We start from the raw sequence: 24,168 nt of genomic DNA, 5'->3' as shown, positions 1-24,168 counted from the left end.
AAGGCAACATTTGTGTATTAGTGTATTTTATGTGTGGCCCAAGACAATTCCTCTTCTTCCAACGTGGCCCAGGAAGGTCAAAAGTTTGGACAACCCTACATTATTGTGACCCATACCATTCTTCTTGCTATTCCATTAACAGTACCTATGTGTGGTATCTGTTGTAGGTGTTGTATATCTCCCTCTCATGTAACAGCTCTCTAGCAGTCCTTAGCAGCTGTAAAAATTCTGAGTAAAAATCCAATGCACTAACCAGTGTACCGGTTATGCCCTGTACACACGATCGGAAATTCCGGCAGCAAAAGTCTGATGTGAGCTTTTCAACGGAAATTCCGACCTTGTGTATGCTCGGACTTTTGCTGTCGGAATTTCCGCCAACAAAAGATTGAGAGCTGGTTCTCAAATTTTTAGACGGGATTCGGATGTGCAAAATTCCGACGCATGCTCGGAAACAATTCAACATATGCTCGGAAGCATTGAACTTCATTTTCATTTTCTTGACTTGTCGTAGTATTATACGTCACAGCGTTCTTGACGGTCAAAAGTTTAGAGAACTTTTGTGTGACCGTGTGTATGCAAGCCAAGCTTGAGCGGAATTCCGTCGGAAAAAACATCCAAAGTTTTTCCGACGGAAAATCCGATCGTGTGTACGCGGCATTAGTGTTTAATGGACATGTCGTTTTGATAGACCTTAAAGCATATCTAAACTCAAAAACAAAAATGTAATATATTGCTGCTGATCAGTTTCTTAGATGTGTTGGTTGCATTCGTTTTCTGAAGAGAAGAACATTTTCATTCACAAAAAAAATAAGAAAAAAAGCTAACAGCTGCAGTCATTCACAACACAAGCTGACACTTTCCACTTTCTCTGTTCCACTAAATAGACCTTTCATACATCTGCCCTTCCTCCATTCATAAAGCTCTTTTCATTGCAGAAACTGATAGTACACCTTTTATGAATGGAGCAGGGGGTGGTGTAAAGGGTGACAGGTCCAGCTGCTTCTATTAAGCCACTTATTTAAAGCGGTGGTTCACCCTCTATAACAACATTCTAGCATTAAATTAAGCATAGTAGCGCGAGCTACAGTATGCCTTTATTTTTATTTTTTGCCCCGTACTCACTGTTTAATCCTATAGTGAAGATTCCGACTCACCGCGGGGAATGGGCGTTCCTATCCAGAGGTTAGATGATTGACGGCCGGCTAAGGCACGTCACGCTCCCCGAAGATAGCTGGAGTAGGTCTCGGCTCTTCGCTGCGCTATACGGCGCCTGCGCACAGACTATGCGCAGGTGCCGTGAAGAGCCAAGTCCTATTTCGGCTATTTCCGGAGAAGCGGGACGCGCCAGAGCCGGCCGTCAATCATCTTCCCTCTGGATAGGAACGGGAAGGAAAAGAAAGGCGCCTCTAAGTGCAGTATGCAATATTTAATAAAGTGCACAAAGATGGTTGAGTGTTAAAAGACATGATGAAATCAGGAGTCCTCATCTGCAGAGGCGTATCTAATGTAAATAGCGCCTATGGCAAGCACTGAAACTGCGCCCCTGTCGAAACATTTGAAACCCATCTTTCAGATAACCTTAACAAAAAAACAGCTAACAAAACTAGTGATATTTATCATCCCTTGTGATACCTTGGGTAGTGACATATCCTCTTTATGGAGAAATCTGGGGTTTATTAGACCCCTGATCCCTCCTCTGCTCTCCAAGGCCAGGTAAATGCAGAACCAATACTGGAAGTGATGAAATCTTCATCACTTAAGGCCTCAGTTTTCACAGAGGAGAGGGAGAAACTGATGTTCCTTCTTCTTTGTGCGCTGCCAATCTGACCAGATGGAATGGGAGAGACTGGGAGAACAGGGGAGGGCTGTGGCTAAACGCAGCAGGGATAGCGCTGCCATTGTCCATTAGCAAAGGTGCTGAAAAGGAGATCATGCCTATGCTCGGGAGGAGGGAAGAAGAGACCCTCAGACCCTGGTAAATGCCTTGCTGCCCAGCCACTCAACAGCGCCCTTTTCATATGGTGCCCATGGCACTTGCCATGGCTGCCATACCCTAGATACGCCACTGCTCATCTGTGACATGTGTCCATCCTCGGCATGGTGGTAGAGAGCAGTGTAGACCTGTCCAGCAGCTGTAAAGCATTCTCGTATGGGTTGGAGAGAGGAGGCAGCAGGGAAGCCTGTATTCTGGGTTCACTGCGATCTGACGAAGGAGCCACACATGCTCCGAAATGCGTTGGTGTCAGTGGGGAGAAGGGGGTGGTAACGCATTTCGGAGCATGTGTGGCTCCTTCGTCAGATCGCAGTGAACCCAGAATACAGGCTTCCCTGCTGCCTCCTCTCTCCAACACATACAAAAACGCTTTACAGCTGCTAGACGGCTCTACACTGCTCTCTACCACCATGCCGAGGATGGACACATGTCACAGATGAGAACTCCTGATTTTATCATGTCTTTTAACACTCAACGATCTCGTACGTGCTTTTAACCCTTTGTGCACTTTATTAAATTTTGCATACTGCACTTAGAGGCGCCTTTCTTTTCCTTACTTCTTTAAGCTAGCTGTGGGGTATCCACTGGTGAGATGGGGGAGAAGAGGAAGGAAGATTTTGAACAGGAAAGACCATCAACACAGGGGACCATTATCAACCTTTGTAAGTACCGTTACAGCAACATGTTTTTTTATTTTGGACAAAAGGGTTTAAATTAATGGAATAAAAAACAATGGGTTCATAGCACCTCATAGCATGTTATCATGTGTTTGAACCCCTGTAACTGTCACTTTTGCAGGACAGTGTGGTCTACATGTAAATGTGGAAATAAAAACACATGTAAATGTGGAAAAAATATCATGTGCGGTCTGCATGTACAAATATAAACCATCTACAGCAGGCATGTCCAAAGTCAGGCCCGGGGGCCAATTGCGGCCCCCGTTCCAGTTTAATGTGGCCCCCCTGGTAATTTAGATATATACTGTATTTATCGGTGCTGTCTCGGAGGGGACAGGGAGGTGCAGGGAACGAGTGCTGTCAAATTACATACAGGAGAATGTCCTGTTTACCCGGCGGCATCTATAATAGGATGTCTTGTCTCCTGGGCTGCCATTGGACGACTCCTCTGTCTATCATAGGAGGCGGGACATTGTATTAAAGAGGCTGCTGTGTAAACAGGAGATTCTCCTGTATGTAATCTGTTGACGCTCGTCCCCCCCCCCCTCCGAGGCTGCAGATGGGCATCGATAAGGCTGCATTCATGGCAATGGCGAGGCTGCATTCATGGCAATGGCGAGGCTACAGATGGGCACTGATTGGGCTGCATTGATGGGCAATGACCCTTATTTTGCTTCACAGTTCTTTATTTACTTTTTTTCCCCTGAAACTTCCCTCCTAAAGTGAAGGTACGTGTTATACGCCAATAAATACGGTATATCCAAACAACACTTCCAAGCTCATCTCTTCACCACACACAGCCACAAAGGCAGGAGAATTCTTGATGGGCCGTGTATTAGTGCTCGGGCAAACACACTTAGATCAAATTTTAATGATTCAAAGAATGTCAGCAAAATGGTCGGCCCTCGCGCATGTTCACTTCATCAAATCTGGCCCTCTTTGAAAAAAGTTTGGACACCCCTGATCTACAGTTACTAGCATACAGTATTTTTGACTGTGGAACTTTCACTGGGTTTTCCAGGAGGTGAAGCCCCCCACTGCTCATGATGTTTTAAATACTTCAGCTCATCTCCACTCTATGACTATTTAATTGTGTTGGGGCTAAATAAGCTACAAAGCTAATGGATCACTCAGGCTTGTTTGGTCATATTAGGTGTCAAACAGTCCAAGAAAGTCAGTGCTGATTGGTAGGACCTGGAAAGAGATTACTTTTGCTGGAACACTCAACATCAACGAACTGTCATACTGATCGTAGGGAAAAGCTGCACTGACAAGAAATGTGGCCCTTCATGCTCCGTAATGAGCAGGACTTTTCCTGGCCTTAAGACCACCCAACCAGGTAGTTAGCAAGCTGAAACTTTAGTCTTGTGTTTATAGGGCAAAGATTACATATCCGATTCATGCCCAGACGTAATCTGGTTATTTAGCATGACAGAAAACTTACATTGATTAATTATGTATTGCAAGCTAGAAGGTAGAAAAAGAAAATAAGAACCATACCACCCATAATAGTTACTATTCTGTCGACAAACATTCAGCAGGGACCCAGTAGCTCTTATGGATTTAGGAAAAAAAACGAAATGAAACACCTAGATGTATGTTCAGACAAGACTAAATAACAATTTGTCTTCCACAACAGATCTACAAAAGGCATTTTATATTTTATATGTACTGTACAACTTCTCTTTGTTTTAACACATTTTTATTTTTCAGCATTGAAATACAGATGACATGCCCCAGTAATCCTTATATGTAACTGTACAAACAAAGGGCCAGATTCACGTAGCTCAGCGGATCTATAGATCCGCTCGATCTACGTGAATTAAGATCCGCTCCCGCAAGTTTAGGAGGCAAGTGGCTAATTCACAAACCACTTACCTCCAAACGAAATCCCCCGGCGGAATTCAAATTCCGCGGCTAGGGGAGTGTACTATTTAAATCAGGCGCGTTCCCGCGCCGATTTAAATGCGCATGCGCCGTCCTGGGAATTTCTCGGCGTGCATTGCTCCCACTGACGTCACTAGGACGTCAGTGGTTTCGACGTGAGCGGGACTTGCGACGCGCGTGTTTGTGAATCGGCGTACGCAAACGACGTTGGAAAATTCAAATTCGACGCGGGAACGCCAGCTATACTTAACATTGGCTGCGCCTGATAAAAGAAGGGGTAAGTATACGACGGGAAAACCGCTACGGAAACGACGTAAGAACACTGCGACGGGTCCGCGTATGTTTGTGAATTTGCGTATCTCGCTGATTTACATATTATTTATCGTAAATCAGCGGGAACGCCCCCGGCGCCATTTTTAAATTGAAAAAAAGATCCGACAGTGTAACACAGTGTAACACTGTCAGATCTTAGCCCTATCTATGCGTAACTGATTCTATGAATCAGGCGCATAGATAGGACCAGTGTAAGTCAGAGATACGATGGTGTATCTGTAGATACACCGTCGTATCTCTTTGTGAATCTGGCCCAAAGCATCTAATGCCGCGTACAGACGGTCGTTTTTTGTGATGAAAAAAAAACGTTGTTTTTAAAAACGTCATTTAAAATGACCGTGTGTGGTGAAAACGTCGTTTTATGTCTTCTAAAAAACGACAAAAAAAAAATTGTTTTTCAAAACGTCGTTTTTTGTGTCAATTAAAATGATAGTGTGTGGGCAAAACAACGTTTAAAACGACGTTTTTAAACCCGCGCATGCTCAGAAGCAAGTTATGAAGCTAGCTTCAATGGAAAAGAGTGCTGAACGTAACCACGCTTTGCTAGAGCATTTTGAAAAAACGATGGTGTGTAGGTAATGTCGTTTTTGAAAATGAAGTTTCAAAAACGTCGTTTTATTTCATGATTTAAAACGTCGTTTTATTTCATCACAAAAAATGACCGTCTGTATGCGGCATAATTCTTATAGACATGTTTTATATGAGAAATGAACTTCAAATGCATTTTTCTTAAAGCGGTAGTAAACCCGCTTTTTTTTTTACACCTGTAAGAGAGAAGACATAATGAGCTAGTATACACTGCATACTAGCTCATTATTAAATACTTACCTTAGAATGATGCGTTGGTGTCCCTCCCGGTCCACGCCGAGGCAGCTGACATTTTGCTTCGGCGTGTCTTCCGGGTATCGAGGCTCCATCGCTGTGAGTGACTGGAGCCGCAATGTCGTCACTCCCGCACATGCGCGTGGGAGACTTCTTTCCGGCAAGGTCCGGCGTGTGCCGGGCCTTTAGCCGAGAATCCCCTGTGCGCATGTGCCGCTGCAGTCAGCGGCGCATTGCGAGGGGAATATCGCCTAAACCGTAAGGGGCAGATCCACAGAGATCTGCACCCGTGCAGCGTATCAGAGATACGCTACGCCGCTGTAACTTACCCGGCTTTAGTTCGAGTCCTTAAAGATTTCGCGCCATAAGTTAGGGCGGCGTAGTCTATCTCTGGCGGAGTAAGGGCACGGAATTCAAATCAGCGATTAGGGGGCGTGTTTCATTTAAATGAAGCGCATCCCCGCGCTGAATGAACTGCGCATGCGCCGTCCCTAAATTTTCCGCCGTGCATTGCGCGAAATGACGTAGCAAGGACGTAATTTTTTTTAACATAGACGTGAATTACGTCCATCCCGATTCACGGACGACAAACGCAAACCAAAAAAAAAAAATTCTAATTAAACTTGGGAACAACGGCCATACTTAACATAACAGGTTTAACTATACGCGACAAAATACCAGCTTTAACTATACGCCGGAAAAAGTCGACTAGAGACGCCGTAAAAAAATGCGACGGCCGCTCGTACGTTCGTGGATCGTCGGAAATAGCTAATTTGCATACCCGACGCGGAAAACAAAGTGAACGCCACCCAGCGGACGCCGAAGAATTGCATCTTAGATCCGAAGGCATACAAAGACGTACACCTGTCGGATCTAACCCAGAAGCCGGCGTATCAGTAGATACGCCGGCGTACTCGCTCTGTAGATCTGCCCCTAAAGGTTTAGGAGATATTTTTTTTTACCTACAGCCTTAGGCTTACCTGTAGGAAAAAGTAAAAAAAGACTATACAACCATTTTAAAGTGCATGTCAAATTTTCTTAACCTTTTCAACACAGAGGAACCCTTGATATAACTTTCCGGTCTCAGGGAACCCATGCAAAAAATTAACATATCTATAACTCGTGATACATTAGTGTGATGATCAGTGGGAAGACTGCCTCATTATATTTGTGGTCATTGGGAAGAATTAGCCCCTTACAGATAGCTAAAAACATCAATGGTGCCAGTGGGAACTTATCTGAGAGACAAAAATGTTGTCGTTGCTCAAGGAACCCCTATCAACCTTTGTAGGAACCCTAGGGTACCATGGAACCCTTTTTTAAAAAAAAAACCCTAGTTTATGTCCACTTATGCCGTCAAATTTGAAAAACACCCACTATATCTATATATTACTTTTTAAAGAAATCGATTTTTTACATTTACAATGTTTCTGGGGAGAAGATCTTGTGGCTTACTGCAAGCATTTCTCGGCTAGCCCAGGATGAGTCCTGTTCCCATTAACATACAATGAAGAAGTCTAGCTCCTAAACCTTTAACTCTTTGGTAAGACAGACAGTGTTCAAATCTAGTAAAACCGATGAGATGATATCGGCCTGTAAAGTACAGGCAGTGTTAATTAAGGCAAACACAGATTCCCAGCCCCCTCATAAACAAAGAGAACTAGGTAGAATTTTTCCTAGCTAGAAGTTCTACAAAAAAGCATCAAAACAAGTAAACTGATATTTTTTTTAAGTTATTCAATGTGAATGAGGTAACAAATATAAAGTAATCGTTATCCTAATCTGGCTGCAAAAGTGGAAAAAGAACCCCTGTCAGATTTCTATTCATATCTTAGACTCTTTGACACATATGTCAGTTTTTCATCCATCCGTTTTCGGATGAAATATGGACATACATGTATCCCTATGGGATTGCGGATGTCAGCGGATGAACATCCGCTGACATCCAATCTCTTCGGTCTCCGCTATGCTCCGTTTCTGCAGACGGAGGAAAATACTATTTTTCCATCCGTCTGCGGATCGGATCGGATGAACACGGACAGACGGTCCATGTTCATCCAATTCCCCCATAGAGGAGAGCGGCTATCTGACAGGGTGGTCCCTGCACAATGTGCAGGAACCGCCCTGCCATCTGCCGGCTCAGCGGGGATCAACGGAGCTTTAACACCCGCTGAGCAAGCGGGTGTTAAAGGAACGGATCCTTACGGGTTCTGTACGTGTGAAAGGGCCCTTACTGTTTGTTATAGTCCATTTTAAAGTGATTATAAACCATCACAGACCACTTTTGACTACAGGTAAGCCTATAATAAGGCTTACCTGTAGGTACCGTGGATATCTCCTAAACCTGTACACTTTAGGAATTATCCACTGTATCAGTAAGTGTCGATGTCTTCGGCACATGCGCACTGAAGAAACGGACCGAGCATTTACAACCATTTTAAGTAGCACCAGAAAAAAAGATTTGATTTGAATAAACTTTTATAGGATTAGGAATGATTGCTCAAATTTAAGAGGAGGAATAAGGGGTGAACTATAGAGAGGAGGGGTAAACAGGGGGTGGTCAGTAAATTATGGGGGAGGGGGGCAATCAATGAAGTTCCATCTATCTGATGGCAAAAGAGAGAAATACAGGGTTAGAACATAGAACATAAAAAAAAGAAAGGGAAGTAGGACATTCCCTTATGGTGGACATAGTGTTAAAGGATAGAATTCGTCAGCTAGAAGAGCTTTACCTTCCACTGATAATGTGAAGTTAGTCCAGTAAATCCCCCCCATGCATCTCATATCATCCACAGTGATATTGGAGGGAGATTGGGGTCCTTCCACTTTAGAGAGATACAGAAGTATGGATCTCTTATAGGTATTATGGGTATGGAGGAGTGGTGCAGCAGGAAAAAGGCTGGGCTGTCAGGTATGGGAAAGTTAGTAAATTTCTAAGATATCGTCCTAACCTTGATCCAGAAGGGTTTCAAGAGTTGACATGACCAGAAGGCATCCAATAGGATCGCCTGTCCTTCCAGCCAATTGGGTGGCGGGTGTCAGACCCACTTCCCAATTGGCAGGGAGGAGGATCAGTGTTACAACAGTGAATATTAATTTGCTGTTGCAACAAAACAGGGTGGGCTCCAGACGCAATGCTCTGCGCCCTGAGCCCACCCTATTTTGAAGTCTCTGGCTCTAATCAGGTGCTTCAAAAAACACATCCACCCCCACCATAGGAATTCATGCGCTCGGCATCCTGAAAGTGGCTAGGCGCATAGATAGGGAGGGCGGCGGTGGTGGATAGGGGAGGCGGCGCCCATCCGCCCACAATGGACAGGCCGCCTCTGCTCTTACAAGTAATATCTTACAATATGTTTCCAGCTAATGAGAGAGTTAATGATAGTTCAAAAGACCACTTCTAACCCTCAGGAGACATTTAAAACCTATTTCACCCTTACATGAGGAAAACTGAATTTTTTTTGCTGAAATGTTCCAATTATAGCCAAAAATTTGGCAGCGTGAACACTCGAAATTTACCTAATTTCTAGTGAACTGTGGTGTCCACATATAGGCTGTGTGGCTGTAAAGAATAAGTGTCTGTAAAGAATAATTTTGTCTATTTATGTTTATTTGAACTAAGCTCTGTGAATGAAGTCCTCTTTAACTGCTTGCCACCCGCCGCACGCAGATATACATCTGCAGCATGGCACAGGCAGTCAAAGGGACATATCTGTACGTCCCCTTTAAGAAAAGGTTGTTGCAGGTGCGTGCGCGCCGCCATCTCCGTGAGTGCGCCCGTGGGTTCCACAGACTCGATCGCCGTGGGCATACCCGCAATCGTCTCACGGAGAGATAGAACAGGGAGATGTTAGTGTAAACACAACATCTCCCCATTCTGCCTAGTGACACTGTCACTGATCGTGTTCATCGGGAACATGATCAGTGACGTGTCACAGCAAGCCACGCCCTCCTACAGTAAGAATCACTCCTTAGGGAACACTTAACCCCTACAGCACCATCTAGTGGTTAAACCCTTTAATGCCAGTGTAATTTTCGCAAAAAGTGGCCCGGTCATTTAGCAACAAAATGGTCCGGGGCTTAAGTGGTTAATCATGTAGTCCCCATTTTGATACCATTTTGGAAGTCGTGTTGGCCTTGTACCATAGAAGACAATGGCCACCTCTCAGGCCATCAGACAGCTGCCGTTGGTGGAATATGACTTATTAATTGCAAAGAAATTACACAATATCATGAGTCAAACTTTCCACTGTACCTAAACTTAATTTTATGATTTCGTTTGCCAGCTGTCTTGGCAGGGCGTTCCGATAAAGAATATCTTGCATTTCTAGGTAATTGAAGAGTTACCGCTACAGTTGATGATTAAACTTTAATAGTACAGTTAAAAGCTGTTCTGCAGCTTAATTAATAACTCCTACGGCTGGCTAGGACAGGTTGATTGATCATGGATGAAATCTATCTGAGATGTTTTGGTTCAAAATCAGACGTTGGCATATTTTTTTTTCCAAATACTTCTTAGCTCTTGTAAACTTTTACTTTTAACGTGAATGGTGCATGTTATTTGGGACTTAAAGCGGAACTTCAGTCATGTTTTCATCTTTCAATCTATTAAATCTTCTGCCCTTGTTGTTTTAACTTTGGATAGTAAAACATTTTTTTTCTGCCAATAAATACCTTATATAGCCCACTTCCTGTTTCTTGTCTGGTAAAAAGCCTAGGCTTATGACATCATGCACAGCTCTCTCTCTCTCTCTCTCTCTCTCTCTCGTGAGAGTTTGCCTGGAAAGGAGAGGGGATGAGTCATAAGAGGGCCCCAATGAGAGCTGCAGAGATAATAGGATGGTTGTACCCTTCTAGCTGTGGGAATAAGGAACAGAGGATCGTTTCTCTAGACCTAAACGAGCAAATAACCCTTCTACGGCAGGCACAGCCCTACTGCAAGGGATCGTTTTTTAGTTGCCTAATTTAGTCACCTCTCTACCCCTATCCTAAGCAGTGAATGAAGAGCAACTGACTGCAAAAATCATCTCTCATTTTAGCATGCTTCTTTTGAGCATATGTGCAAGCAAGACATCTGATTGGCCCTTACTATTGCCCCTTCCTCTGACAATCTGCGATATAAGGAATTGCAGGAGACTAGATTAACTCAAATGTAATTAATTATACTAGCTACATTTAGAATACATTTAACAATGTAATTGAATAAATACATGGCTGCCTGAAATTCATCCTATAAAGCCTCGTACACATGAATGATCCTCCGTTTTTTGTTTTTTTTGCTTGCTAGTCTCAAATCAAAAATTAAGAGGGTACTAAAGTTCTGAAAATTCTCATACGACAGAATACAACTTCGGAAGTGGTGTAATGTGTTGTATTGTATTGCCATTTATTTTGTTTCCAAACATGCGTGGTCTTGCCCTTCCGATTTTTTTTTTCAGATGAATACTGTGCTGATTAATTAAAACAAGCACAAAGATTTTCGTGTTTGCACCCTTCAGATAATTTTGGATAAACTGTCGTGATCGGCTCTCAAAAGCTGTGTACTAACGATCAAATGATTGTATTTTTTGGTTGTGTGTACCTTTCACACTAGCGGTATCATTTACTGCAACCTGTTGTGGGTGGCTTTTTGGAGTATGGTATGATACTGCTCCCTCCTGCTATGCTTTTTTTTTGTGGAACAAGTCATTCAAGTTGAACCCCTAAATCCTATACAAATGTCTATCATGCCTAAAAAGGGTAATACCACAAAAATATTTTATATTAAACCCCTTTCCCCGCTGGCCAGCTCGTTGGAGCCCAAATCTGACATTGGAACTCTCAGACATAATTGTAAAGCGGTATAGGGTCCTCCACTGTGACCCATGGTAAAGCGGTATATAGGCCGCTACTGTGACCCATGGTAAAGTGGTATAGGGGCCTGCACTGTGACCCATGGTAAAGCGGTATAGAGGCCTCCACTGTGACCCATGGTAAAGTGGTATAGGGGCCTGCACTGTGACCCATGGTATAGCAGTATAGAGGCCTGCACTGTCACCCATGATAAAGCGGTATAGGGGCCTGCACTGTGACCTATGGTAAAGCGATATAGAGGCCTGTCCTCTCACTTATGGTAGAACGGTATAGAGGCCTGCAGTCTCACCCTTGGTAAAGCGGTATAGAGGCCTGCACTGGGACCCATGGTAAAGCGATATAGGGGCCTGCACTGGGACCCATGGTAAAGAGGTATAGGGGCCTGCACTGGGACCCATGGTAAAGCGGTATAGAGGCCTGCACTGGGACCCATGGAAAAGCGGTATAGAGGCCTGCACTGAGACCCATGGTAAAGCGGTATAGAGGCCTGTACTGGGACCCATGTTAAAGCAGTATAGAGGCCTGCACTGTGACACATGTTAAAGCAGTATAGAGGCCTGCATTGTGACTCATGGTAATGCAGTATAGAGGCCTGCACTGTGACCCATGGTAAAGCGGTATAGAGGCCTGCACTGTGAACTGTGGTAAAGTGGTATAAATGCCTGCACTGTGACCTACGCGTGCAACACTGTTCGTCTTTATCAAGGTGTAGTGGGGGTTGGCAAGTGGCCTCTTACCGACTCTTGTGGTGGCAGCGGCAGTGGCGGTGCATCCATATAGGGGGCGCAGGAGCCCCTCCCCCTCTCGCTCCTGCACCGCCACTGAATACAATACATAGATTCATGCATTGCATGAATCCATGTATTGTTGCTGCTGCCCACTATTCAGATGGCCGGCCCCCTGGTGAGCGCCGGCCATCTGATTAACGGCAGCTGGTTGGCTTTGGAAGTGCCTATCAGAGTCAGCGGCTCTGATAGGCTTTCCGATTACAGCCTGAGGGCTGTAATCGGCTTCCAAATAGTTAACCAGGGGACGCACAGGGGGTGCATTCCCTGGTTAACACTGACAGGCATCTCAGCCAATCAGGTTCAACTGTTCTGGTTACCAGTAACCTGATTGGCTGAAACGTCATCAAGGGCGGGAGAAGACATCGAGGGACGATGGAAGGAGGATGGCTGACCCCAGAAAGGTAAGTGCCGGGCGGGGCAATCTGGCAGCATGTTACAGGGCACAGTGGCGACAATTGATAGGCACAGTGGTAACAATTGATGGCACAGTGGTGACAATTGATGGCACAGTGGTGGCAATTGATGGCACAGTGGTGACAATTGATGGGCACAGTGGTGACAATTGATGGCACAGTGGCGACAATTGATGGCACAGAGGCTGCGTTTGATGGCATGGCACAGTGGTGACAATTAATGGGCACAGTGGCTACAATTGATGGCACAGTGGCTGCATTTGATGGCATGGCACAGTGGTGACAATTGATGGGCACAGTGGCTGCGTTTGATGGCATGGCACAGTGGCGACAATTGATGGCACAGTGGCGACAATTGATGGCATGGCACAGTGGTAACAATTGATGGCACAGTGGATGCATTTGAGGGCACAGTTGCTGCGTTTGATGGGTACAGTGGCTGCGTTTGATGGGCACAGTGAGGCTGCAATTGGTTTTTTTCGCACCAGCTGCCACTGGGCAGCGGATATCTTTTTGTTTCTCGTAAACAGCATGTCAAGGTCAACATCCGCAGCATTCTCCCTGACTATCAGCGGATTGAGTGTCAGTAGTATTTTCCGGTACTAGGGAATGTCCACAAAGCAGGCTTAGTCTGTAGGGAACTATCTGTCCCACAATCCTCAGTTCCTCTCAGCATTCACAGCAGTTCAAGCAGTCCACATCCTCTACCTCTGTGTGGTATGTGGGCTTAAGCAGGCTACACAAACCACTGTAATAATAGCCTCCTCTTCACAGCCGTGCCTTGCTCTGTGCAACCATATCCACTAGTGGGTAATAAAGGGGGGAGTAAAAATGAGGATCTAGTGCCTGTCTTTATCACCCCCTGGCTACCCATGTGAAGGGAGTCTAAAGGATATGATGAGTGGAGTTTCTGAATTTAGCACAGCAAAAATATTTCCCATTGTGTATCAGAAAATGGAAATACCATGGACTGGTTTGACTGGTTGCCCAGTGAGTTGGTCAACCTGCTCTAACTGATAGACTATCTGGTCTTTCCCAGGATTCCCCTGTGTTATCAGCATCATATCACAGCTGAAAGCGCCTCGAATGCACTTAAAAAAATATTTCAGCAGCGGTTGAGTTTGATCTGTTCATCTGCCTTTCATCCTTTTACTTTTGAATATGATCTTCAATGGCTTCATGCTAGCAATATAAGGGGGGCTTTTTCTGGATGTCTATTTTCTTTAGGTTTTTGTTCCCCAAACAAACTGGAACTCCAGCACAAAACGACTAGTACTGTATATTAAACAGTTAATCCAAAAATGTTTGTTTTGATTATTTTCCAATAATTCCTTGCACATCAAAAATGTAATTGAGAACAGAAGATTATGCACTGAAAGCCGATCAGTCTCCAATGCGGTGTAAAATGTTGTGTGTCTAAGGGTTCATTCACTTTTGTGCATTGTGTTTCCCCCTACACATGCCAAGACGCAGCCACTGTGCCATCAATTGTTACCACTGTGCCCATCAATTGTTGCCACTGTGCCATGCCATCAATTGTCGCCACTGTGCCCATCAATTGCCACCAGTTTGCTCCCTCAAAAACCGCCAGTTTGCCCTGTAAAATGCTGCCAGATTGCCCCTCAAATAACACCAGATTGCCCCCCGCCCGACACTTACCTTTCTCAGGTCAGCTATCCTCCCTCCACTGTCCCTCGATGTCTTCTCCCGCCCTCGATGACGCTTCATCCAATCAGGTTACCGGTAACCAGACCCGGTGAACCTGATTGGCTGAGACGCGTGTCAGTGTTAACCTGGGAACGCACACCCTGTGCGTCCCCTGGTTGACTATTTGGAAGCCAATTACAGCAGCTGACTCTGATAGACACATCCAAAGCCAACCAACTACTGTTATTCAGATGACCGGCACTCATCAGGGGGCCGGCCATCTGAATAGTGGGCAGCAGCGGCGACAATACATAGATTCATTCATGACTTCAGTGGTGGTGCAGGAGAGAGGGGGCGGCGCTCCTACGCCCACTATCGACGCACCGCCACTGGTCTTGGGTCTTTTTTATAATCCTGTAGTGTATACTATGGAAACAAAAAGGTGCCATGTGCCGATAAAGTGTTCGGGTTTGGCTTGAAGAAGAGGTGGCAACCTTAACTTCAGTGCAGTAGTGTAAATGGGGTCTGAATGTGGATTTACAATTAACACTATGTTATGATACAGGAACAATTAGTAGGTTTAATACAACAACCAGAGAGAGAAATACTTCCATAGTTATTTTACAAAGTTGGTAAATTTATGACGTTGATCCAATTAGACAGGATAGTGGCCTACTAGGGAGGAATAAAAGACTAGACACAATAAACGTCAACTGTGCTGCTGCTTCTTGGATGACAGAAATGTTCCTTGGTGAGGGCAATGTCTCTTCATTCTAGAACATAATTTAAAGTGACATCAAATCCTAATTTATTTTAACACTTTCAGCAGCTGAAAACCAGATGTACATTATATGGCGCTCCTGTACGTTTGAAAGCTTTCTTTTCCTGTTGTTTCACCTGGTCTCTTGATTGTTGGTCCAGCTTTCTGGTGACCCATTGGTGTGCACTCTTGTATGCGCCGATTGGCAGAGGCAGCCTGAGAACAATACACACACTAAAGCACACCTCTGCCAAATTTTTCCAGCCTATGTCCGAATCCGAGCCGTCGTATCTATGCGCCTGATTCTTAGAATCAGTTACGCATAGATTTGGCCAAGATACGAGTCTCCTACGCCGTCGTATCTTGGGTGCAATATTTACGCTGGCCGCAAGGGGCGCTTCCGTAGATTTACGCATCGAATATGTAAACTAGGTAGATACGCTGATTGACGAACGTACTTGCGGCCGCTACGCCGTTTACGTAAGGCTTACGTCCGGCGTAAAGTTACCCCTGCTATATGAGGCGTAGGTAATGCAAAGTATGGACGTCGGCAAGCATATCTTTTTACGTCGTTTACGTAAGTCGTACGCGAATGGGGCTGTGCGTAGGTTACGTTCACGTCACAGGCATTGAGCCGGCGTAACTTAGGGAAAAAATTAGACGTGATACTGAGCATGCGTGCGCATGCGCCGTTCTTTAAGCACATCATTTAAGTGGGGTCACAATTGATTTAAATACAACACGCCCACCTCTTCCACATTTGAATTAGGCGGGCTTACGCCGGCCAATTTACGCTACGCCGCCGCAACTTACGGAGCAAGTGCTTTGTGAATACTGCACTTGCCCGTCAAAGTTGCGCAGGCGTAGCGTAAATAGGATACGCTACGCCGGAACAAAGATACGCGCTCCTACGTGAATCTGGCCCTATATATGTTTTTTTTTAGCTGAGACTCTAGGGAATAAAATGGCGGTCATTGCAACTTTTTATGTCATACAGTATTTGCACAGCAACTTTTCAAATGTGTTTTTTTGGAAACAAAGCAGTTTCCTGAATTAAAAAACAAAAACAAAACAAGTTAGCCCAATTTTTTTGTATAATGTGAAAGATGATGTTACGCTGAAAAATAGATGCCCAACATGTCACACTTTAAAATTGCGCACACTCGTGGAATAGCGCCAAGCTTCAGTACTTAAAAATCTCCATAGGAGACGCTTTAAAAATGTTTACAGGTTACCTGTTTAGAGTTACAGAGGGGGTCTTGGGCTAAAATTGATGCTCTTGCTCTAACGTTCGCAGCAATACCTCACATATGTGGTTTGAACGATGTTTACATTTGCAGGCCTGATGCACGTATGCGTTCACTTCTGCATGCGAGCACGCAGGGACGGGGATTCTTTAGACCCCTTTCATACTGGGTCGTTTTGCAGGTGCTATTGCGCTAAAAATAGCGCCTGCAAACCGACCTGAAACAGCCGCTGCTGTGTCTCCAGTGTGATAGCCCCGAGGGCTTTCACACTGGAGCGGTACGCTAGCAGGACGGTAAATCTTTGGAGCGGTGAAGGAGTGGTGTGTATACCGCTTCTCCACTGCTCCTGCCAATTGAAATAAATGGGGCACCGCGGCGATACCGCCGGCAAAGCGCTGCTGCAGAGGTGCTTTGTGGTGGTTTTTAACACTTTCTCTGCCGCTAGAGGGGGGTAAAACTGCGCCGTAAAGCCGCGTTTAGTCACGCTTGGCATCTGAAACGTAGCATTCTTCAGCATCTGAACCCATTTTTTTGCTTTCAGGGACAGTTCACACCAGATGCAGTTCTGTGCAGTTCCTTTTTTTCTGCACTAAGACAGTCAATTCCAGTCAGTTTCTGCACCGGAAACTGACTGGAAACTGACTGCATGGTGTGAACTAGAGCTATTGGAATACATGGGAAAACACTGTGCATGTATTTTTAGTGCAGAAAAAAAGCACACGGAACTGAACGGAACTGCATCTGGTGTGAACTAGCACTCAAAGAAACTGCCTAAAAACGTCAATAAACGAGAGTGTGTACATGGTCACATAGGATAACATTGAATGAGTTCAGGGGCTCTCTCGTCTAGGCTGGAATTAAAAAAAAAGCAATCTCAGCCTTTCCAGCTTAAAACACTGCATTGTTTACATCTGCCAGGGCTGAAAGTGACGTCATAACGTCACGCCCAGCCTCTGAAGGTCATAGAGCTGGCCAGGGACCATTTGGTCCTTGGCCAGCTCTATGGTAAATGGCCATAGCCAATCAATTCATTCTCCAGCTCACCGGGTGAGCCGGTAGAAGCACTAGAGGGCAGTGGGGAGAGGGGGGGGACGTCCCATCCTGCCGACTGTTAAAACAACCAAGTGACTGAACAGTGGATGATGGGCTGATCGAGTGGCTCATGGGTGAAGCTCTCACACCTCTCCTGCAGCTGTGGTACCTCCCTCATCTCTGCCCCACCTTGTCTTAGTAGTCTCCATCAGAGCGGAGAACAGAACTCCTCCTCTGCTCCACCCCCATCTCAGCAGTTGGCAACAGAGAGGAGGGCAGAACCCCCTGCCTACAGATCTCTGTGTAGCCATAGCACCCTCTTGTCTACACCTCCCCTGGTCTCAACAATTCAGCAGATTCCGGCAGGTGAGCCTTGTCCTCCTCCAGACCTTGCATTTTCTGCTTCCCAGCTTTGCCCCCAGCTTCTTCTCGGAAACAGCACAAGGTAAGGGAACTGTGATGTAAGGGAGGGTTGGGGACGCTTGACATCTGATGTAAGGGGGGTGGGGTGCTCTGGACATCTAGTTTTACAGATACAACCCTTTGAGGGCAACCATAATGCTGATGTGAACAATGTTGAAATTGAGTTTGACACCCCTGGCCTACAGGTATGGGAAGAGAATAAATGCGTATTTGTATGTAGCGCTCACCCCCGAAGGAGCCGCTGGTTGATTTTCGGATCGGCCTACCGAGTCACCCGGAAAAGAAGGAAGGACAGAATTCACACACGGTAATACAATTCTTAAAATGGCCTAAGACATACAACATACACAACCCTGCTATCTATCTGCCCATTCTCCGCAGCGTTTGATAGCAGGTGGGTCCAGAAGAAATCCTGTATAGGGGGGAAAAAAAAACATACAGGATGCACAATATCTCCCTAATATTTACAACCTCTGAGGCTGGGACCGAGACTGCACGCTCAAGCCTGAACGCAAAGTCTCCTCCCCCAAAGAGCTCTAAACTACAAGTGCTGTGAAAAATACTATGTGCAAGAATTATCAAAGTTACATTTTAACAGTATTATCCTACAAAAAACGATGCAGAACACTGGCCCTAGCGGTCAGTGCGCTGGTACTGCAACAGTCACAAATTCCAAAGTGCAGAATTAGCAGGAAAAGAAAGCGAGCAAAAACAAAAAAAGTTCTTTCTCCTGGTGGTCAAAGTCTGTTAAACGCCATTCTTCAGCTGACAGGAAGGTGCAGGGTCTGGCCGCTGCAGGGCCCTCCGGCCAATTCAAAGATCGCTGGACCGGTAGGCCTCGACCGCTTCTGCGGGAGGCTGGAGAAGTCCCCTCTCCGACAGGGGTGCGCCACACGGAGATTGTTGTGGAAGGTACCGTCGTCTCCCGCATGGTCTCACCCTGGGTGCTTGTCACGTCCGATGAGCTTGTCACACTGGATAGGACACTCTCTAAGTTCGGGGTTTCCCAGAGGCTTACCTCCAGTGAAGAAGATAACGAGGTAGCCGAAGGTAGGGTCAAGGTGGATGATACTGAAATCACTTCAGGGTCCCAGGCTTCTGGTTCCACGATCACCACCAACGGGGAGGGTTCTGGCCATGGGATTTCCTCCTCTGCGGTAAGGGTGGCGGCGATAAAGTTCACCTGATACTCCTTCGGGGCCTGTGTGGATGAAACGGCCACAAACAAGTACGCTCGGCATCGCTGGCATCGAGCAAAGGGCTGGATCTTTATGGATAGGTCCCCGCGACGGGGACAGGTTAGGCCCAGCATCTCCGTTCCGCCGCTGGACAGTAAGACGAATCGTCCCTTGGTAGACAGTCGGACACCTGTATCAGTTATAAGCACTCCAGACGGCGCAAATACGGTGGATGTCCCCGGTAGAGTGGTTGAAGACCTCAGCCTCTGGGCGGCGGCGCCCGGTTGTCGGAAGGCAGACATCGCCACGCGGTTCTCCTTCCTCTCGGTAGATAGGCGGGCTTTGCCGTTTGGCGCGAGTTAACACTGCACGTCTCACGCAGGGGAGGGTGGCTCCGCCCACTTGAAAGAAACTTGTCCGGACACGTTGCAGGCGCGTGCTAGGCTGCAAGCACGCACGCCCAAGCTTAGCAATGCGAGGTTAACCCCCTCGCTGCCGTACACAACCATTCAAAGTACACAACACCGGACACTCTTCGCTCTTTAATAAATAATCTCACTTTCTGGTTGCCAATGGTAACGGCCAAATCCCAGACAAGCCCATACGTGTAGCGCTCACCCCCGAAGGAGCCGCTGGTTGATTTTGGGATCGGCCTACCGAGTCACCCTGGCGGTGTCTAGGGGTGCAGTTGTGAGAACAGCGGTAGTGAGCGAATGTCCAGACATCCAATAAAGAGTTTTCAATGCTTTATTGCTGTCAGGGATCGGATGGGAGACTGATTTGATGAGGTCGGCCTCTCTTATATCTCCTGTCCTGGCTCCGCTGAAGGTGAGACAGAGGAAGCTGAAGGACAAGAGGGACACGAGTGCCTGGAGCAGGAGGTCCCGGGAGAACAGCTTGGCAGGGTTCAGCGGCCTGGAGCAGACTGTGATGAGCTGCGCAGGAACAGGTTATAGCCAGGCAGGTAACCGAGGGTTAACAGCAACCAGGAACATAGACAGGAGCAAGGTCTCAGGGATAGCCAGGTTCGTCAGCAAGCGGGCAGTGAGGAACCAAATCATAGACAGAGCCAGAGTCAGGAACGGAGCCGGGTCGGGGATGGACATCAGTACAGGAACAGAACACAGAGCCAAGGTCAAGAGCAAGCCGGGTCAGAATACTGGGAAGACATACAGGATCAGAGCAGGATTCAGGAACACAGCTGAAGATCAGTCAGCAAAGCAGAAGAGCCCAGACTCCCTTTAAATAGGCTGTCTGGCGCCAAATGGAATTAGGCTCGTATGTGTGCGCGCGTGCTCACGTCTGTGCGCATGCGTGCCCGCAATTGCGAGCTCCGCGCATGCGCGCGCCTGTGAGCCATTCTATGGCAAAGGCTATGAGCTTGCGCACGTCTATGTGCAAAACGTCTTACAGGAGTTCCCTGACAATTGCCCAGGCCAAACACGGCCAACATCAACATAAAATTGGGAAGGTCAAGGTTGATGAAGGAAAGAAAGAGAACCTCGCGGTATCAGGCCTGGATATTGGATGGAGCAGTCAGCACTGCTCTGTATAGTACCAACTTCTGTAACTCGTCGCCACTCTACTTGGAGTGGGTAAAGTGCCCCCGGACAGACCCCTATGATAGGCCTGGCAGCCGAAGTGTCACTCTGAACTCGCTGGGAGGAACAGGTCTATCTCACGGACCTGGCTCTAGGGCCTCTGCCACAGGCCAATTTCAATAAAGGACTTAGGTGGATAAAGAGAGCGAATCCTCCCAGTAGACTTTTCCTACATAGGCCCCTGGATGACAGCAATCATACCTGTCAGTAGTCTGGACACCCGATCCCAGATTGGGATTTTCTCAACAGGTCCTGGAACCCAGTGAAACACTGGGGTCCCCTTTTTCCTCAGGATGAGGTTCGGTGAGGTCAGCAGCCCTGGCCAGGTGGGCCGCTCCGGCGGGTTCCATGGATGCGCGTACCCTGAAGGTGGGTACCGCACCTGGAACGGGGACCCCGCGAAGATTTACCAACACATGACCCCTGTCACAGATGTACTCTCCCCCAGCATGCCCCGCAAGGGAAAACTCCTCCAATTGGCTGCTGGGGAAAACCTGCTCTGCCAGAAACCCCTTTGGCGCCAACTGCCGGCCAGGGGTGGCATTGCACCCCCTGACCACAGACTGACCCAGTGGACATTTCTGGGATGACAGAAGTCCCAAATTTGGACAAACACAGAATGGAAGCAAAGTAACTCTCCCATTCCCACTAACTTTAGCGTAGCGCCCATGCTGAAAGCAGGGTGGCGCTAAATGTACAATTGGATTCATTTATGGAATGGTGTTTTAGGTGAACTAACCCTTTAAATGCAAGCCTTTGTGCCCAAATTTCAGCTTAATTTGCAGTGTAGTCCAGAAGTTGGCCTGAACAATTTCTTTAGATTCCATCTAAATGTTCATCCGAGTATTTTAAGCAAAGTCCATGTGTGCACATTTAGTAGCAACAACTTGGAGAAGAAAGCCAGCAAAAAAAAAGTATTTAGTTTAACTTCACATTGTTAAGGCGTTTCTATGTCGTCTCGAACAAATGGCACATTCTTAGTTATGTCTGCCCTTTCCTCACCATCACACAACAGCCATTGATGAAAGGCAAGACATGAAATATTTTTACCCTGTGTCTTTTCAGCCCTAAGCGCTTGTTGATTTTACAAACATTGGCCCTTTGCTCGGGTTTCTTCCTTTACAATCAAATAATCACTTGCTTATTTCAACTATTTCCACCGTTCAAACAGCTTGTAGAAGGGAGCATGGCTCAAATGAATCCAAACATGAACCTGAACAGGAAATGAAATTCAAGCTGCCACACCAGAAAGAAAGGCACGGAGCAACGGAGTGGGGGAAGGGCCGCATGACAGGGTGGGACCGTAAGTGAGGATTGGTCAGGGGGAAGTAGGGGATGGGCTGGCCGGGCAGAGGGGGCGTGGTCGGCGAAAAGGTTAGACGTGGAGGAAGTGACGTGGGTCACTCCTCCATTTTACAGCAGAGGTGAAGCTTGTAGCTCGGCAGCTCCTCAAACATGGCGGCGGTTGCAGAGTTAATCGCGCAGTTGCGCGCTGCGGCGGCCACAGAAGGGGCCGATTGGGTGAGAGAGCAGGTGGCTGCAGCGTTAGAGGCGCCGACCGCGGCAAACGCTGAGGGGGGTAAAACATCGCGCTAGGCGGTCAAAACCGCCGGAGCGGTACAGTCCGGGGCCTTCCCCAGGCACAGACCGGCACACACGGAAACCCGCCAGGGGCCCTCCAGTTCCATCCCCGCAGCGGTCAACAGCTGGGCCCTCGGGGGGGGCTGGGAGGAATCCGCGTCGCGGACGTTGCGCCGCAGTGGGGGGGTCAGACAGCCCGCCTGGGCCCTCACCACCAGCTCGACGGAGATGCCCGGACAGCGTGGTCGGGACTGCAGGGGACGGTCGTGGCAGTCATGCGACCCAGCGGGTGGAGTCCAGCCAGCGGGCCCGGGGCCACTCCCCTACAGCGGCCAGGGGCCCGGCAGCGAGTGGAGGGAGTTCGGAGCGGAGTATGGGGGCGGCGAGGAGTGAGGGACGTGGTCGGGGAGCGGAGGCCCGGGCCAGCGGGCGCTCACGGAGCCCATCTGCGGAGGTCGCGAGCAGGTCTGGTGTTCCAGGACAGAGGGGTCGGAGTTCAGCGCAACACAGGCCGTCTGCAGCTGCGTCACGACAAGCCGGGGACCGGCAGAGAGACTTTTCGCCAGCGCGGAGTGAGGACCGGTCCGAAGGGGAGCTGTCCGGGTCGGAGAGCGATGACGGTCCGGGACAACGAGCAGCGGTGGATTCCATTCCGGCGGCGCGTGGACCTAGTCCAAGGCGGCCTGGTAAGTCACAATCTACTTCAGTTTGTAATTTATTGCAGGATTTGTTAGTGCAGAGTGGTGCGGGGGGGGGCTCTGGGAAAGACAGGGCTCAGGAGACGAGGGGGGTTGCCACGGGCGGGGCACTGTCAGGGGGTGAGGCTCAGGATCTCTGGGCTGGGTTGCGGGACTTGGTTAGGAGGTTCGAACCAGGGGCTGGCAACACTCCCTCTCCAGCGGTGGCGTGGTCCCCGCTGGGGGGGGGGTCGGGTCAGACAGAGGGGGTTCAGGCAGCAGGGCCGGGGGTGCAGGAGGGCTCGAACGCGGGGGCGGCGTCGGCGAGTGGAGCGGCGGTTACGAGTGTGTCGGTGGCGCAGGTGGTTGCGCCGGAGGCGGCAAGCGATAAGAGGGAGGTTGTCCGGTTAGCAGATGCCGCGCAGAGCGAAATGTACACTTGCTTTGAGGCGACGTTGGGGGCTCATTTGAAGCCGGAAGTTAGGGAAAAAATTTGGAAGGGGGAGTACGTGGAGATTTTCACTTTACTTCCCCTCGAGAAATTTAATCTAACCCGGGTGAAGCCGAACTGAACAAGAAGGAGGACGAGGAGCGACGGCGGTATCGCCTGATCCCCCGTACGTTTACCAATTGGCTCCAAGCGTTTTCGATCCTGGCATGCGTGGTGGGGGAGAAGGCTCCGGAGCACTGTTCGGGTTTATTTATATACCAGGAGGCTATCCGGTCGGCGCACCAGACGTATGGCGGTACGGCGTGGTTGCAGTATGATGAACAATTCCGGCAACGGATGTCTTTCCGACCGACACTGCGCTGGAACCAGAAGGACATCAACCTGTGGATGACCTTGATGACAGCGGCGCGGGCTCCACAACAGTTTTTTCAGGGAGGGGTCGGGGGTGCTTCTGCCTCAGGACTACCGGCCGAAAAGAGATGGGGCTATTGTTGGCAATTTAATGAAGGGACGTGCAAATACGGCACAAACTGCCGATTTAAGCACACGTGTTCAGGGTGCGGAGGCACCCACGCGTTGGCAAAATGCTTTAAGCGGAACAAAGGCCGTCCCGGCGAGTCTGGGGGTAAAGGGGGTGACTCCAGTGCGGGTGGCAAGGATGCTTCCCTTCCTCAATAGATACCCGGACAGGTGCGCGGCAAAGTTACTGGAGGAGGGCTTTGCCAGCGGTTTTAGGATACCATGTTCTCTTTCAGTTGTCCCCCCGGGAGCGAATAATTTGAGATCGGCGGTGCTGCATTCTGCG

Source organism: Rana temporaria, chromosome 1 (assembly GCF_905171775.1).
Source record: "Rana temporaria chromosome 1, aRanTem1.1, whole genome shotgun sequence".
Lineage (NCBI taxonomy): Eukaryota > Metazoa > Chordata > Amphibia > Anura > Ranidae > Rana > Rana temporaria.
The sequence above is the reverse complement of the archived record's forward strand: the minus strand, read 5'-3'. Positions refer to the sequence as shown.